General features: G+C 45.4%; 1 long non-coding RNA gene across 2 annotated transcripts in view; it reads left to right on the top strand.

The window, feature by feature from the left end:
* LOC146355402 (uncharacterized) overlaps positions 1–12,588 on the top strand; it is a 14,444-nt gene extending 1,856 nt beyond the window's left edge. For both annotated transcript variants that reach the window (XR_014787183.1, XR_014787182.1), the window contains 2 exons: positions 3,378–3,627; positions 7,401–12,588. This is a non-coding gene — a long non-coding RNA (uncharacterized LOC146355402). The remainder of the gene's footprint in view (positions 1–3,377; positions 3,628–7,400) is intronic.

The following is a 12,588-nucleotide window of genomic DNA, read 5'->3' as shown; positions in this document are numbered from 1 at the left end:
AGTTGACGATGTTGTGTAAAGGACCTGCAAACTTTTGTGAGTGACCAGTTATGAGAGTGCAATAAATCGCTCGTGTGGAGATCCAGAGACTTAAGGAGCTCTGGAGATTAGAGCTGTTATAGCAATAAAAAGGTTAATGCAACTCATTTATTTTTATTTATTTGTGGCACTTATATACTGCTGAAGATAATTAAAAAAACCTCAGCGGTTCATAATAAATTCACTAACTGGGTTTGCCCATAATGACTAACGATGGGTTAAACAAGCCATCGTTAGTCAGAGCCACAGTGGCATAAGCAAGCACAGGGCCTCCTGTGCACTGGCTGCTTTCTCTTTGCTTCCTGATGCAACGTCCGAACCCAGGACTTTGGATAGTTGGACAAAAAACCCAGAGTTTTAACACAACAACAAAACACTGGTTCATATTCTGGGCTATTTGTCTCAACAACCCGGAGTCCCAGTTTTGGACATTGCAATGAACAACCCAGGTTGTTTTCTAAGCAGGACATGGTGAGTGGTTGTGCTTGCTTGCTTGTTTTTGCAGGCATTCCGGTAAATAGTGTGCATTGGTTTTACCAGAAAATCAGGAGACGTTGCTGAATGGAGTGAGCGGGTGCCTGAGTGGGTGAGGGGGGACCCACAAAAATGGGGTGGAGGGACCTTCCACGGAGCGGAGCCATTCCTCTCGCAGAAGGCCTCTTCCTCTCCCGGAAGGCCCGTCGTAGCTCAAACCCTTGAGCATCTGGAGGGCACCAGGTTGCCTGTCATGCCCTCACTAGAGGGATCCTCCTCAGAGGAAGAACTGAGCTTCCCGGATCTGAGGGCACACTAGATCAGTCGCTGGCACCAGACCAGGAGGAGCCTGGGCCTTCGGGGAGACGGATGCAGGTCCTTCCCTGTCCGAGGGAGGGGACGTGGACTCAGAAGCAGAGGCTGAGCAGCCCCCTGGCCCCCAGGAGCCTCCTTGCCTCAAGGGACAGGTCGGTAGGGCTCCTGTAAGAAGGAGTGCTGGCTTACAAAGTGGGTCTCCTCAGGAGAAAGCAACTCCTGAGTAAGCTGCGGCCAGAGGGCTTTAATGGACAGCAGCTGAGCCTGGGAAGGGCGCCGCAGCCTTTGTGCTTCGAAGCCTCGAGGGCTCCATTGCCAGCACTGGAAACAAGGTCTTCTCTGCTGCGTTGCCTCCCGCTTTCCTGACCCTGCCTTGGGGTTGACTACAGGCCCGGGGTCCTGCTTGACTCTGCCACTGGCCTGTGTATGTATCGGACTGCCTCGCTGTGCTTTGACCGCTGCCCGTCAGCTTGGCCACCCCTGCTTTGCCGGATGCCATGTATCTGGCTGACTGCTTGGGCTTTGATCTTTGCCTGTTGCCTTGACCGCTTCTGCCTTTGCCTTTGCCCCCTCGCACTGCGACCTGTCTGCGGGAGCTTTGGCCTGGTTTCTCCCTTTGCCTGGTGGCCAGCCCTTTGGCCACTGCTCAGCCAGCGCAGGGCATCGCCTGCCCCTGCGGTCTGCCTCTCCCAAACTGCTGTTCCTCACACACCATAATCTGCCAAGCACGCGGCTCTCACCCCCAGCTCTGCGGCTGAATTGCCTATTTGGGACAGACAGTAATTAAAGTTCTTCTGTCATATCTCTGGCTCCTCTCCAGAGTCACTTCAGGCAGAAGCATAGGCTGTCGTAGTCATAGGAATTAGGCAGAAGCTTACAACATCACCTCTCAAAGAAGCTCTTGTCCTCAGTTCACTTGCAAGGCACCTGCAGCTCTCTTGGAGACAGCTGTGTAAGACAGATTTAAAATTACAAACATACTGTGGGTTAGAGCAGCTTTCTCCAACCTGGTGCCCTCCAGAAGGTGTTGGATAACAACTCCAATCGTCCTCAGCTGTTATCGGAGTTGTAGTGTGCAACACATCTGGAGGGAAGCAGGGTGGGGAAGGCTGGTGAAGCGGAAACATACTTTGCAATGACGGAATTGTTCTTTCTTTTTGTATTTTATGTCTGAATATATTTTATACGGTTAAAATGAAGTTACATATCCCAGGTGATTCATTCTTAACTTTTCACATATCAGTATTGAATTGGGGGCATGTGATCCATATATCACTTTACTAGCGTTATTTCCTACTTCTTACTCTGGATTATCCAAAGTACCACAACAAATGTCATTGTGTGCACTACGGGCTATAAATGTGCAAGAGGGATTTAGCATCACCATGATGGGATCATATAGCTATAACTAGGTGTAGATCTGGTCCTGGATCATGAAGAGGGAGAGAGAGGAGCTTCACCTCCTGGCCACTTGCCTCCTCTTCTATCCCCATCAGCTTTGCACCTTGGATAGCTGACTAGTTTAGAGTATGGACTGGTTTGGACTGAAACCTGGAGCGGATTCACCACCCCACTGAGATTGGAGCCACCAGTCTCCGCTGCTGTACGCGCCTCCCCTCTGTAGTGAATGCTGCCTTTCACTGTGCTTGGGGCTGCTCTGCTCCACCCGCTGCTGCCACTCATTGCCAGGTCTCTACTGCCCAACAACCGAAGGTCTCTGGGCGGTTCACAAGGTTCCCCCCCCTCCCCTGCCTGCCCACCTGCTGTAACTGCTGCCTCCAGCTGCTTTCCCCCAGCCACCAACTGTTCTGTGCTTTTGTGCAGTTTCCCCCCTATTCTAAAAGCTTGAAATGCCTTCCCCAGGCTTGGTTACTGACATTTTCAGCCTCACCCTGTTTGCCTTTGGCCTCGCCCACCACTGGAATGCGGCCCCGGAGGTCTCTGAAATGGAAATCGGCCCTCAGGCTGGAAGACGCTCAACACCCCTGTTTTAAAGCAGGCTCACCCATCTCCTCCTTTAATATATTGATAAAATATCAAGAGGAACATTTGAAAAATGAAAAATGCCTTTTCTCACTGTGTAGCAGCCATATCGGGGATCAGACTAAGTAGCCTCATGCAGTCTCATGCTTCATGTTCTTGCTGAGCTCTTTCTCCCTTGAATATATTGTTGTAAGCTGACGAGACACAGGAATTCCTTATCTTGTCAAAGGTCATACAATTGTATATCTTGTTCTCTGCTGTTCTCTTCTGTTCTCTCCTTATCATGGCTACCCTATAACCCAGTTCTTGTATTATAAACAATAGTGCTAAGAGAAGAAATGTTGAGGATTGCAACCCCATGCGGGAGGGGGAGGAGGAGCCGTTTCATATGTGTCACAATGTCTATAAAACCAATGTGCTAATGTAAATCGGGGCTTCTGGCTCTTTGGAAACGATTCCAGCCTTAAGCCCGCGCGTTAAATAAAGAATCTCTTTTTCCTTCACTCCGTGGTCTCTCTGACTCTGGGTTCTGCAACATAAATGGTGCCGTGACTCGGATGTGGCAGGCTCTGAGCCAGACAGGTGGCAGTTGCCTGCTCTTGATCGCCGCACCGGGAAGACGAGCTCGGCACATGCCTCCCTTTCTTGGCGCCACCGACCTTTTTGTCGAGTGAATGGGAGAAAGCCTGCACCGGGATCGCCCAAACGGCAGCGAGCAGCAAGAGAACCTTGGGAAGCGGAGGAAGGAACTTGAGCCCTGCCTGTATCGCAGCTGCAATTGAGTTGAAACCCACATTGGAAGCCTTCAGGAGAAAGGCAAGTATATGGGAAAAAGAGGGCCCCGCCTTTAGGGAGAAAGGCCACTGGGCAGAAAAAAAGAGGGCCCCGCCTTATGAAGAAGGTCAGTGTTGGTGGTATACGTATACAAAAGAACCTACTCCTTGCGGGTAGAAGGGGGGCCTGATCACACCCCCGAGTAGGCGCCAGTACCTAGCACGCCAGTACTCAGTAGGAAGCTGGGGAAGCCGTTTTCCGCTCTGGTAAAAAGTGGGAAAAGTGGGTGGCAGGGACATATGGATGTAGTGGAGAGATTGATGATTGTGTGAGTGGCTACTGCGGTTTCTGAAGCATACCGTTGACCGTCCGGGTGCCCAGGCCAGTAGCAAAGTGCGTGGTGTGAAAAATCCTCTTGTGTCGGCCAGTGAGACCCCTTACTCACTGACCAATTCCCATTCCCTAATTGTGTCTGTCTTCAATTTAGGAGGGAGGCTATGGGTGGTAGGGGAAGCAAACCTTGCACCCCCTTGAGATGTATGTCAAACAAAGAAGGAAAAAGGTTTTTTTAAAAAAAGATTCAGAATAAAGAGAGAAAACAGCAAAAAGCTCAAGGTCGAGCTGAGAGGAAAAAAAACAAGATCTGAGGCTGTTAATTAGAAAAATGTTGCAGGACAGTCTGGCTTTTAACAAAGCGTGGGAGCGTGAGAGTGTAAGGCCGAAAAAGTAGCTGTTAGCCTAGCGCGCCGAGAGAGGGGGGGCAGGAAAATTGCCCACAACGTTCTGAGTTGTGCAACATCATCACCTCGCCTAATTGAGATGAAATCCCTAAAAAATGGAAACTGAAAATGAAGACCCAGAAGATGAAGGCAAAATAGAAAATAAAGGTGAAGAATCAGCCCCCAGAGCACAGGCTAGACCCCTCTTCGAGTGAAAAGTGTGCCATAAGACTGTCCCAAAGCAGAATAAAGTGGAAAGACCACGTTGAAGATCTCTGTCAAGGTAACCGTGTTTAGCTTTGAACTGTGTTAAAATTGCATAGAGCCTGTAGCTACTGACCATCAGCTATATGATTTCTGAAGAGCATAACCATTAAGCTTTTGCCGTGGGATTCCCTGCAATGAAGAAATCTCACTGATTTGAGTGTCCAGTGTTACACTGCCTAAGTATGTGTGCTAAAGAGACCGAGAAACCAGACAGCATGTTCCTGGCCAAGCCAAAATCACGCTACTGCCATGCTCCTGAAAGCTGCAATAAACTGTGTAAGCTGAAAGACCCAACCTGATTGAGAAGAAAATATTGGAGCAACTGTCTTAAAAAACAATGAGATCTGTGTGGCTGGCTGGCTGACGCTGTCAGTGATGTTACAACTTTAAATTAAGACTGTTTTCCTGTTTGAGACCCCAGCGAAAAAAGCTAACCCGAGTTATTTGTTGCCCGTGCCAAAGCAAGAATTTGGTGGCCCTGTACCTCATCGTGTCCTGTTTTGAGCTTGGGATTTACAAATACAAACAAACTGAGAAGCCTGCCTTTGAAGTCCTGCAAATCACCCCACCGCCTCCCCGAAGATTAATGGCTGCCTGAAAAATGCAAGTATAAAGCGATGCCCACCACCCCCCAGCGTCCTGAGTTTCGGCACTCAGTGTTTCAGTGCTTTCGTGTACCAGGTTAGAAGAGAAAAAAAAAGAGTAAGTTTTTAAAATGTCTGTGAGAGAACCTGACAGAAGTAAAATAAAATTTACAGAGGAGTTGCCCAAGTTAAAGCATCATGGCTAGAGAGCTGAGCTGTGCCGCTCTGTTTAAACAGAAGCCTTGCTAAAAAGTTAAAGGCCCTTGTCTGTCAGAAGGGGTGTAGGGCCACACTTTCCCTTTTTAAACTCATGCAAAAGTAGAGAGCCTTTGCTGGAAACATCGCATCTTCATTGCCCAGAGCCTTCTCTGTTTGCCTCCATCATCATCTGGGCTTTTTAGAGACACTCTGCACATGAACTAAAATTTTAAATTGTCACAAACTTGCCATGGACAGTGCTATGAAGCTTTTGATAAACTTGAACTCTCATCGCTGTAGACCATGTGTCTGTGTTTGTAGTCAGCTCAGTGTACAGCAGGCTGAGTTTGATCTGTGACTTTTAGATTTCCTTCTGCCAGAACTCATGCAGCATAGAGTTGCCGATGCAAAAATGGTGACCTAGAACTCTTTGTGTGTGTGGGTATGCCCGTCCCTTGATTTTAATGAGCCCTGAGCTTTCAGCCAGAAGACCAGTATGATTGCTGGATCTGCTCCATCATGCCTTACCATGCAAGAAGTGTTTTCCATTCATTGTGTTAAATTGCAAAAAAAGTTTGTTGTATATATTTTATGATTTCTTAGATATCATAAAGTATATGTGATATTTGCAGATTAGTGTTAGTTGCAACTCCAAATGATACTAAGTGTGGTTCCCAATGGATGACGAAGAGAAAAGACAAAAGCAAATAGAAAAGAAGGAATAGAGAAAGTAGCAGACAGATAGAGAAAAGAGAAAAAGAAAAGGCAAAAGGCAAAGAAAAAACATTTGTAAAAAAAGAAGCGTGGCCATAGTTGCCCCCAGGGTAAATTAAAAGCAGCTGATTGTGCCTGGAGCTTATTACCTGGGGTAAAGTAGCCACAATAATGTAATAGTTCTTTAAAATGAAGAAGATGTAGCTAGAGGGAGAGGAGGGGCCTATCCCAAATGTGTGTCAGTGGGACTAGTGTAAGGCAGAAAAGTTTAAGTAAGTTTAACTTAAAAAAGACAAATAAAGAGACAAGGCTGGTGCATGGAGCAGAAAGTTTTATATAAAAAGTTTGAAACATGATCTGCAATACAGGCAGATCAGCAAAGAAAAAGAAAGCAAAAGAAAGAAAAAATTTGTCTTCCCATACTAATAAATAAAAAGTGTTATCAAGCACTTTAAGAAGCGAAGTTGTTTACAGGAAGCTGTGCCTGAGAACCAAACACTTCTAGCCTATGCTGAAAATGCTTGCTAGTGTTATGGGTAACATGTATGGTATAAAACCCATTTAGCGCAATAGCTCGTGGTTCAGAGAAACTGTCTGATCCAACCATTAAGTACGCCTGTGTGCTGTAAGTTACCCAATAAAGCCTCCTTGTAAGTACCCCCCCCCCCGCTGGAATCCCAAAACAAGTTGGGCTAGAGCGCCTCACCCAGTATCAAACCCTGCTGTTAGAAGCCATGAAAGGCAGGTATAAAGAAGTCAATTAATATGACCAAAGTGTCTAAAGTGCTGCAAGGTGCCACCGAGGCCCCAGAGCGTACTTGGAGCATCTTTCAAATGCCTATCGCCAGTACACCCCCCTCGACCCAGAGGCCCAAGAAGACGTAAACGAAAAAAGAAAAGAAGAAGACCCGCAGAGGCAGAAGATTCTTAAAAAAAGAACCAGTGTGGACAAGATGGACATTAGTGGCATGAATGCCCAAATAAAATAAATCAAATACACAAAGGAAAAAAAACAAAGAGGCCAGAATGGGCGAAGAGGGAGACAGCTTGAGAGGGGCCGTGACATTGACTGTGAGGGGCAGTGACATTGACTTCATGATTGACACTAGAGTGGCATCAAGAGCAAGCAAACGTTAGCCTTAAACAAGAAGTCCAAACACTGAGCAAAGGTCTTCAAGCCCAGCGTCGCTTTGTCTTAAAAAAATAAGCCATTCCCATCACAGAAGTTCATCCTTTCCAATTAAGAGTTAAAGTATGAGTTAAAGAGGGAAAAATAACCCTTTGACTCCCAGATAGAGAGGACTGAAAACTGTCATACTTTCCACCCCCGCAGCTATGAAAGCAGCTAGAATTAAACCCTGGATACATTAGACACGAGTCAAGAGAGCGAGAGGGGGAGAGTAGACTGTAAACAGAAATCCTGAAAATCCTTTAAAAATCATTCTGAAAAAGCAGTAAGAAGACTCAGGCTAGACCTTACTGTGGACACACCGGGAAACTGTCCCCCTGCGTACGGTCAGACCTGCAACTGGAGAATTGAAGAAGGGGACTAGACCCTACTGCAGCTTGCCAGGTGAATAGCTGCCCAGCGTACGGTCAGATCCCAAAGAAGATCAAACATGAGTGTTGTAGTGTTAGTAGTGTTGCATTGTGTTTCCTTAATAAGGTGCAAAAAGGGGGGTCTGCCCCTAGAAAAAGAAGTTTGTCCCAGTGATTTGCTGATAATTACTGGCTTCACCTGGCTAACATCACGAGAGTAAAACATTTTTGTTTGCCAGGAGGTATACCTGCAAACAGGCTTATTAGCTCTTGCTTAATACCTGTCTGTAGACATCCTGGGAAAATGCAAAAAGATACCATGTTAAAAGTTTATGGTGTAAGTTTAACTTATTCCCAAAATGCTAATTGGGGCGTGGTTGCAAAGATCCTACCCCCTACAGAGTTCACTCTACGCACCCCCATCATTGCTAAAACAAATGCTACGTGTGCACAAATGCTTAATTGTCAAAATTTTTTCCAGAAAATACAAAGCTATCCCTGGCCCCCTTCCACTGTAATAAAATTCAAAACATATCTTTTAATGATGCCCACATACTTTTGCCTCATGGATGGTTTTAGACATGTAATTCCCGCACTTGGTCATTCATTCCTGCCAACTTGTCTGATAACCACCCATGTTGCCTCAGCCGCCAATTGAACTGGTGCCAATTCTTCCCCTGTAGCCCGAGAAAATCCGTCAACGGCAGCCTCGAGCACTCCAACTAACTAAAAATTGTAATAGTCATGTGCAGTTATATTCTGACTCAGAAAAATTGGCCTTAGCAATGTCACTAGTTGGGGTTCCAAGTTTAGCCGTGGCTGATGGTCTGGAAATCAACCGGTTAGCTTGCAGCTTAGCCAAAAGCATAAATGCCACCTCACGAGCATTGTCATTGTTAAATAAAGAGTTGCGTGATCCAAGAGGTGCAGTTCTAGAAAATAGAGCTAGTATAGATTACCTCTTCCTTCTTCATCATTTAAGTTGTGAGACACACCAAAAGCTCTGTTGTTTTAACTTAACTGATAATGGCAATGCTATAAATAAACAAATCAACAAGCTGCACAATATATTAGCTAACAAAACAATAAGACAAAACAATTAGCTCAATTAGTTAACCCCTTGGCTTCCAGATCTTAGCTAGCTTAAAAGCATTGTTCATCCTAATTCTACCAGTATTGTTCATAAAAGTTCTGTTATGTCTCTGCGTTCCTTGTCTTATGCGCTGTTTAACCAATCTGTTTTATGTCTCAGCTAGTAAAACTGCTGCCCTCTACGCTCTAATAGCCCAACAAGAGGCTAAGTAATATGTATGTCACAAAAAGCTTTGTATGGTTATCAGAAATGCTATAATTGTAATGAAATTATGCATTTAAGGGGGGAATGTAGCAGCCATATCGGGGATCAGACTAAGTAGCCTCATGCAGTCTCATGCTTCATGTTCTTGCTGAGCTCTTTCTCCCTTGAATATATTGTTGTAAGCTGACGAGACACAGGAATTCCTTATCTTGTCAAAGGTCATACAATTGTATATCTTGTTCTCTGCTGTTCTCTTCTGTTCTCTCCTTATCATGGCTACCCTATAACCCAGTTCTTGTATTATAAACAATAGTGCTAAGAGAAGAAATGTTGAGGATTGCAACCCCATGCGGGAGGGGGAGGAGGAGCCGTTTCATATGTGTCACAATGTCTATAAAACCAATGTGCTAATGTAAATCGGGGCTTCTGGCTCTTTGGAAACGATTCCAGCCTTAAGCCCGCGCGTTAAATAAAGAATCTCTTTTTCCTTCACTCCGTGGTCTCTCTGACTCTGGGTTCTGCAACAACTGTGCTGGTAGGCTTTTAAGAATATAAAGTGGCAGAGAATGAGAGAGAGAATTCTCTGCAATGAGGGATGAGTGGGGAGAGGAAAACAAGGAATGGATTCTGTGTGTCTGTGTTGGGGAAAGGATGCAAGCTTGTGCTTGGATGCAACCTGCTCCTGAATTAACTCTGGGTTGTTTGTGGTTAACAAACCATGGTATGTTAATGTGGCTGGGTTTGCACAACACCACAGTCCATAATTCAGTGACAACCCATACTCAACCTACAGCCTTCCATGGGTTGTTTTGGAGTCAAATTATTTGGCAACTCTTTCTGGTTGAATGGTTCTAGGATCTACTATTTCGCGTGCTAAATTAACTTTATGGGAAAATCCAGTCTTGAAAATAGAGGGATGGCTTTTGGGGCTGTTGAGCCAATAGCGGAATTCAAACTTTAGATCAGTTAATCATAGGGCCAAATAATGAATTTTTAACATTTCCAGTACTGCAGATTAGATATTATTTACTCTCTAGTGCTTGTTGTTTATTCGTTCAGTCGCTTCTGACTCTTTGTGACTTCATGGACCAGCCCACGCCAGAGCTTCCTGTCGGCCATCGCCACCCCCAGCTCCCCCAATGTCGAGTCCGTCACCTCCAGAATATCATCCATCCATCTTGCCCTTGGTCGGCCCCTCTTCCTTTTGCCTTCCACTTTCCCTAGCATCAGTGTCTTCTCCAGGGTATCCTGTCTTCTCATGATGTGGCCAAAGTACTTCAGTTTTGCCTTTCATATCATTCCCTCAAGAGAGAAGTCTGGCTTTATTTCCTGGAGTATGGACTGGTTTGATCTTCTTGCAGTCCAAGGTTCTCTCAAAATTCTGAGAGTTCTTGCACTCTCAGAATTTTCCTCCAGCACCACAGTTCAAAAGCATCTATCTTCCTTCGCTCAGCCTTCCTTATGGTCCAGCTCTCGCAGCCATAGGTTACTACAGGGAAGACCATTGCTTTAACTATGTAGACCTTTGTTGTCCGTGTGATGTCTCTGCTCTTAACTATTTTATAAAGATTTGTTATTGCTGTCCTCCCAAGAGGTAAATGTCTTCTGATTTCCTGGCTGCAGGCAGCGTCTGCAGTAATCTTTGCGCCTAGAAAGACAAAGTCTGTCACTGCCTCCACATTGTCTCCCTCTATTTGCCAGTTATCAATCAAGCTGGTTGCCATAACCTTGGTTTTTTTGAGGTTTAACTGCAACCCAGCTTTGCACTTTCTTCTTTCACCTTCGTCATGAGGTTCCCCAGCTCCTCTTCGCTTTCAGCCATCAAAGTGGTATCATCTGCATATCTGAGATTGTTAATGTTTCTTCCAGTGATTTAAACTCCAGCCTTGGCTTCATCAAGCCCAGCACGTCGCATGATGTGTTCTGCGTACAGGTTGAATAGGTAGGGTGAGAGTATACAACCCTGCTGTACTCCTTTCTAGGGATGTACAAAAGTCACTTACCTTTTCGCGGATTCTGTTTATGGTGGGGGGGAGGCGTTCCGTCCCTTCCCCTGGAATCCTCGACGGGGGGGGGAGGCGATCCGGTCCTCCCCCCTGGAATCCTCGATGGCCAGCTGTGCTCCGCGGCGGCTCCGTGGAGCAGCCGGCCAGGCCAGGGCCATCAGCAGCCGGATTTCCGGCCGCGGAGGGCTCTGGGTAAAAAAACAAAACAAAAACGTGTACGCAAATGGTGGTGGCTACGGCCGCCGCCATTTGCGTTCCTTATTTTTCGCCGTCTTAGTCTACGTAAATATTTATGTAGACTAGGATTTTGCATTTAATTGGGCATATCTCCCCCTATCACTGTTGCCTTTTGCTTTCCTTCTTTCTTGGGTTGCTTCCAGTGTCTCAGCAGACAGCCATCTTGCCTTCTTGGTTTTCTTTTTCTTTGGGACGTTTTTTGTTGCCGCCTCCTGAACAATGTTATGAACTTCTGTCCATAGTTCTTCCGGGACCCTATCTACTAAATCTAGTCCCTTAAATCTATTCTTCACCTCCACTGCATATTCATGAGGAATATTAGTGAGCTCTATTCTCTTGAGTCTGATTCTAAATTGTGCAATAAGAAGTTCGTGATCTGAACTACAATCAGCTCCAGGTCTTGCTTTTACCAACTGCATAGATGTCCGCCACCTTTGGCTACAAAGGATGTAGTCAATCTGATTTCGGTGTTGACCGTCTGGTGAAGTCCATGTATAAAGTCGTCTCTTAGGTTGTTGGAAGAGAGTGTTTGTTATGCACAGGGAGTTGTCTTGGCAAAATTTTATCAGCCTATGTCCTGCTTCATTTTGTTCTCCCAGACCATGCTTGCCTGTAATTCCAGGTGTTGTTTGACTACCCACCTTAGCATTCCAGTCTCCTATAATGAAAATAACATCTTTTTTTGGCGTACTATCCAGTATGGGCCATCAGCAATGAGTGCTTCAGCACTTCCTCCGCTGTTGGGGGAATTAACTGGTTCTTCACAGAAAGCTAAGCTGATAATTGCTGTTTATAAACGTCTGCTGGAGTGCAGTAAAGTAGATGTTCAGAAAGTCAGAGAGGAATGGAATAAGGAGTTGAAATGCTTTGCACAGTCTAATCAATGGAAAGGTGCCCTAGTATCCTTATCTACTATTTCTGTAGATTTAAAATCAAGGCTGATTCCACAATAAATGATGTTTCATGTATGTTGGACACCACAGAGGCTTGTTCAGAAGAAGCTGGCTAGCTCTGGCAAATGCTGGTGATGTAATGAGGACAGTGCTTCATTGAGACACATGATGTGGGCATGTCCTGTGGTGGCTTCCTTTGGTTGGAAGTAATTGCTCCTATAAATTTTGTTTTTGAAAAATCTGTGATAATAGCAGATATTCATGCACTTTTAAATTATATCCCTATGATGTGGGAATTCACAGATGGACAGCAAAAGCAGATGCTGAAAGCCCTTACTATGGCAAGGAGACTGATACTTCAGGCTTAGAATGATAAACCACCATCACCCATCTTTCAGTGGACTGAAGATCTTGCTGCTCTTGCTACATTTGAACATACCTTCTACATCATCAATCTCATAAAGATCCCTATTTAGATATATGGGCTGCTTATATTAATGTATATATTGGAAGTGGAAAGGTTAAATCCTCCTTTTCCCCTCTTTTTCT

This window comes from Heloderma suspectum, chromosome 2 (assembly GCF_057233095.1).
Source record: "Heloderma suspectum isolate Gila_16-S chromosome 2, 16-S_ref, whole genome shotgun sequence".
Classification (NCBI taxonomy): Eukaryota; Metazoa; Chordata; class Lepidosauria; order Squamata; family Helodermatidae; genus Heloderma; species Heloderma suspectum.
The sequence above is the reverse complement of the archived record's forward strand: the minus strand, read 5'-3'. Positions and strand labels throughout refer to the sequence as shown.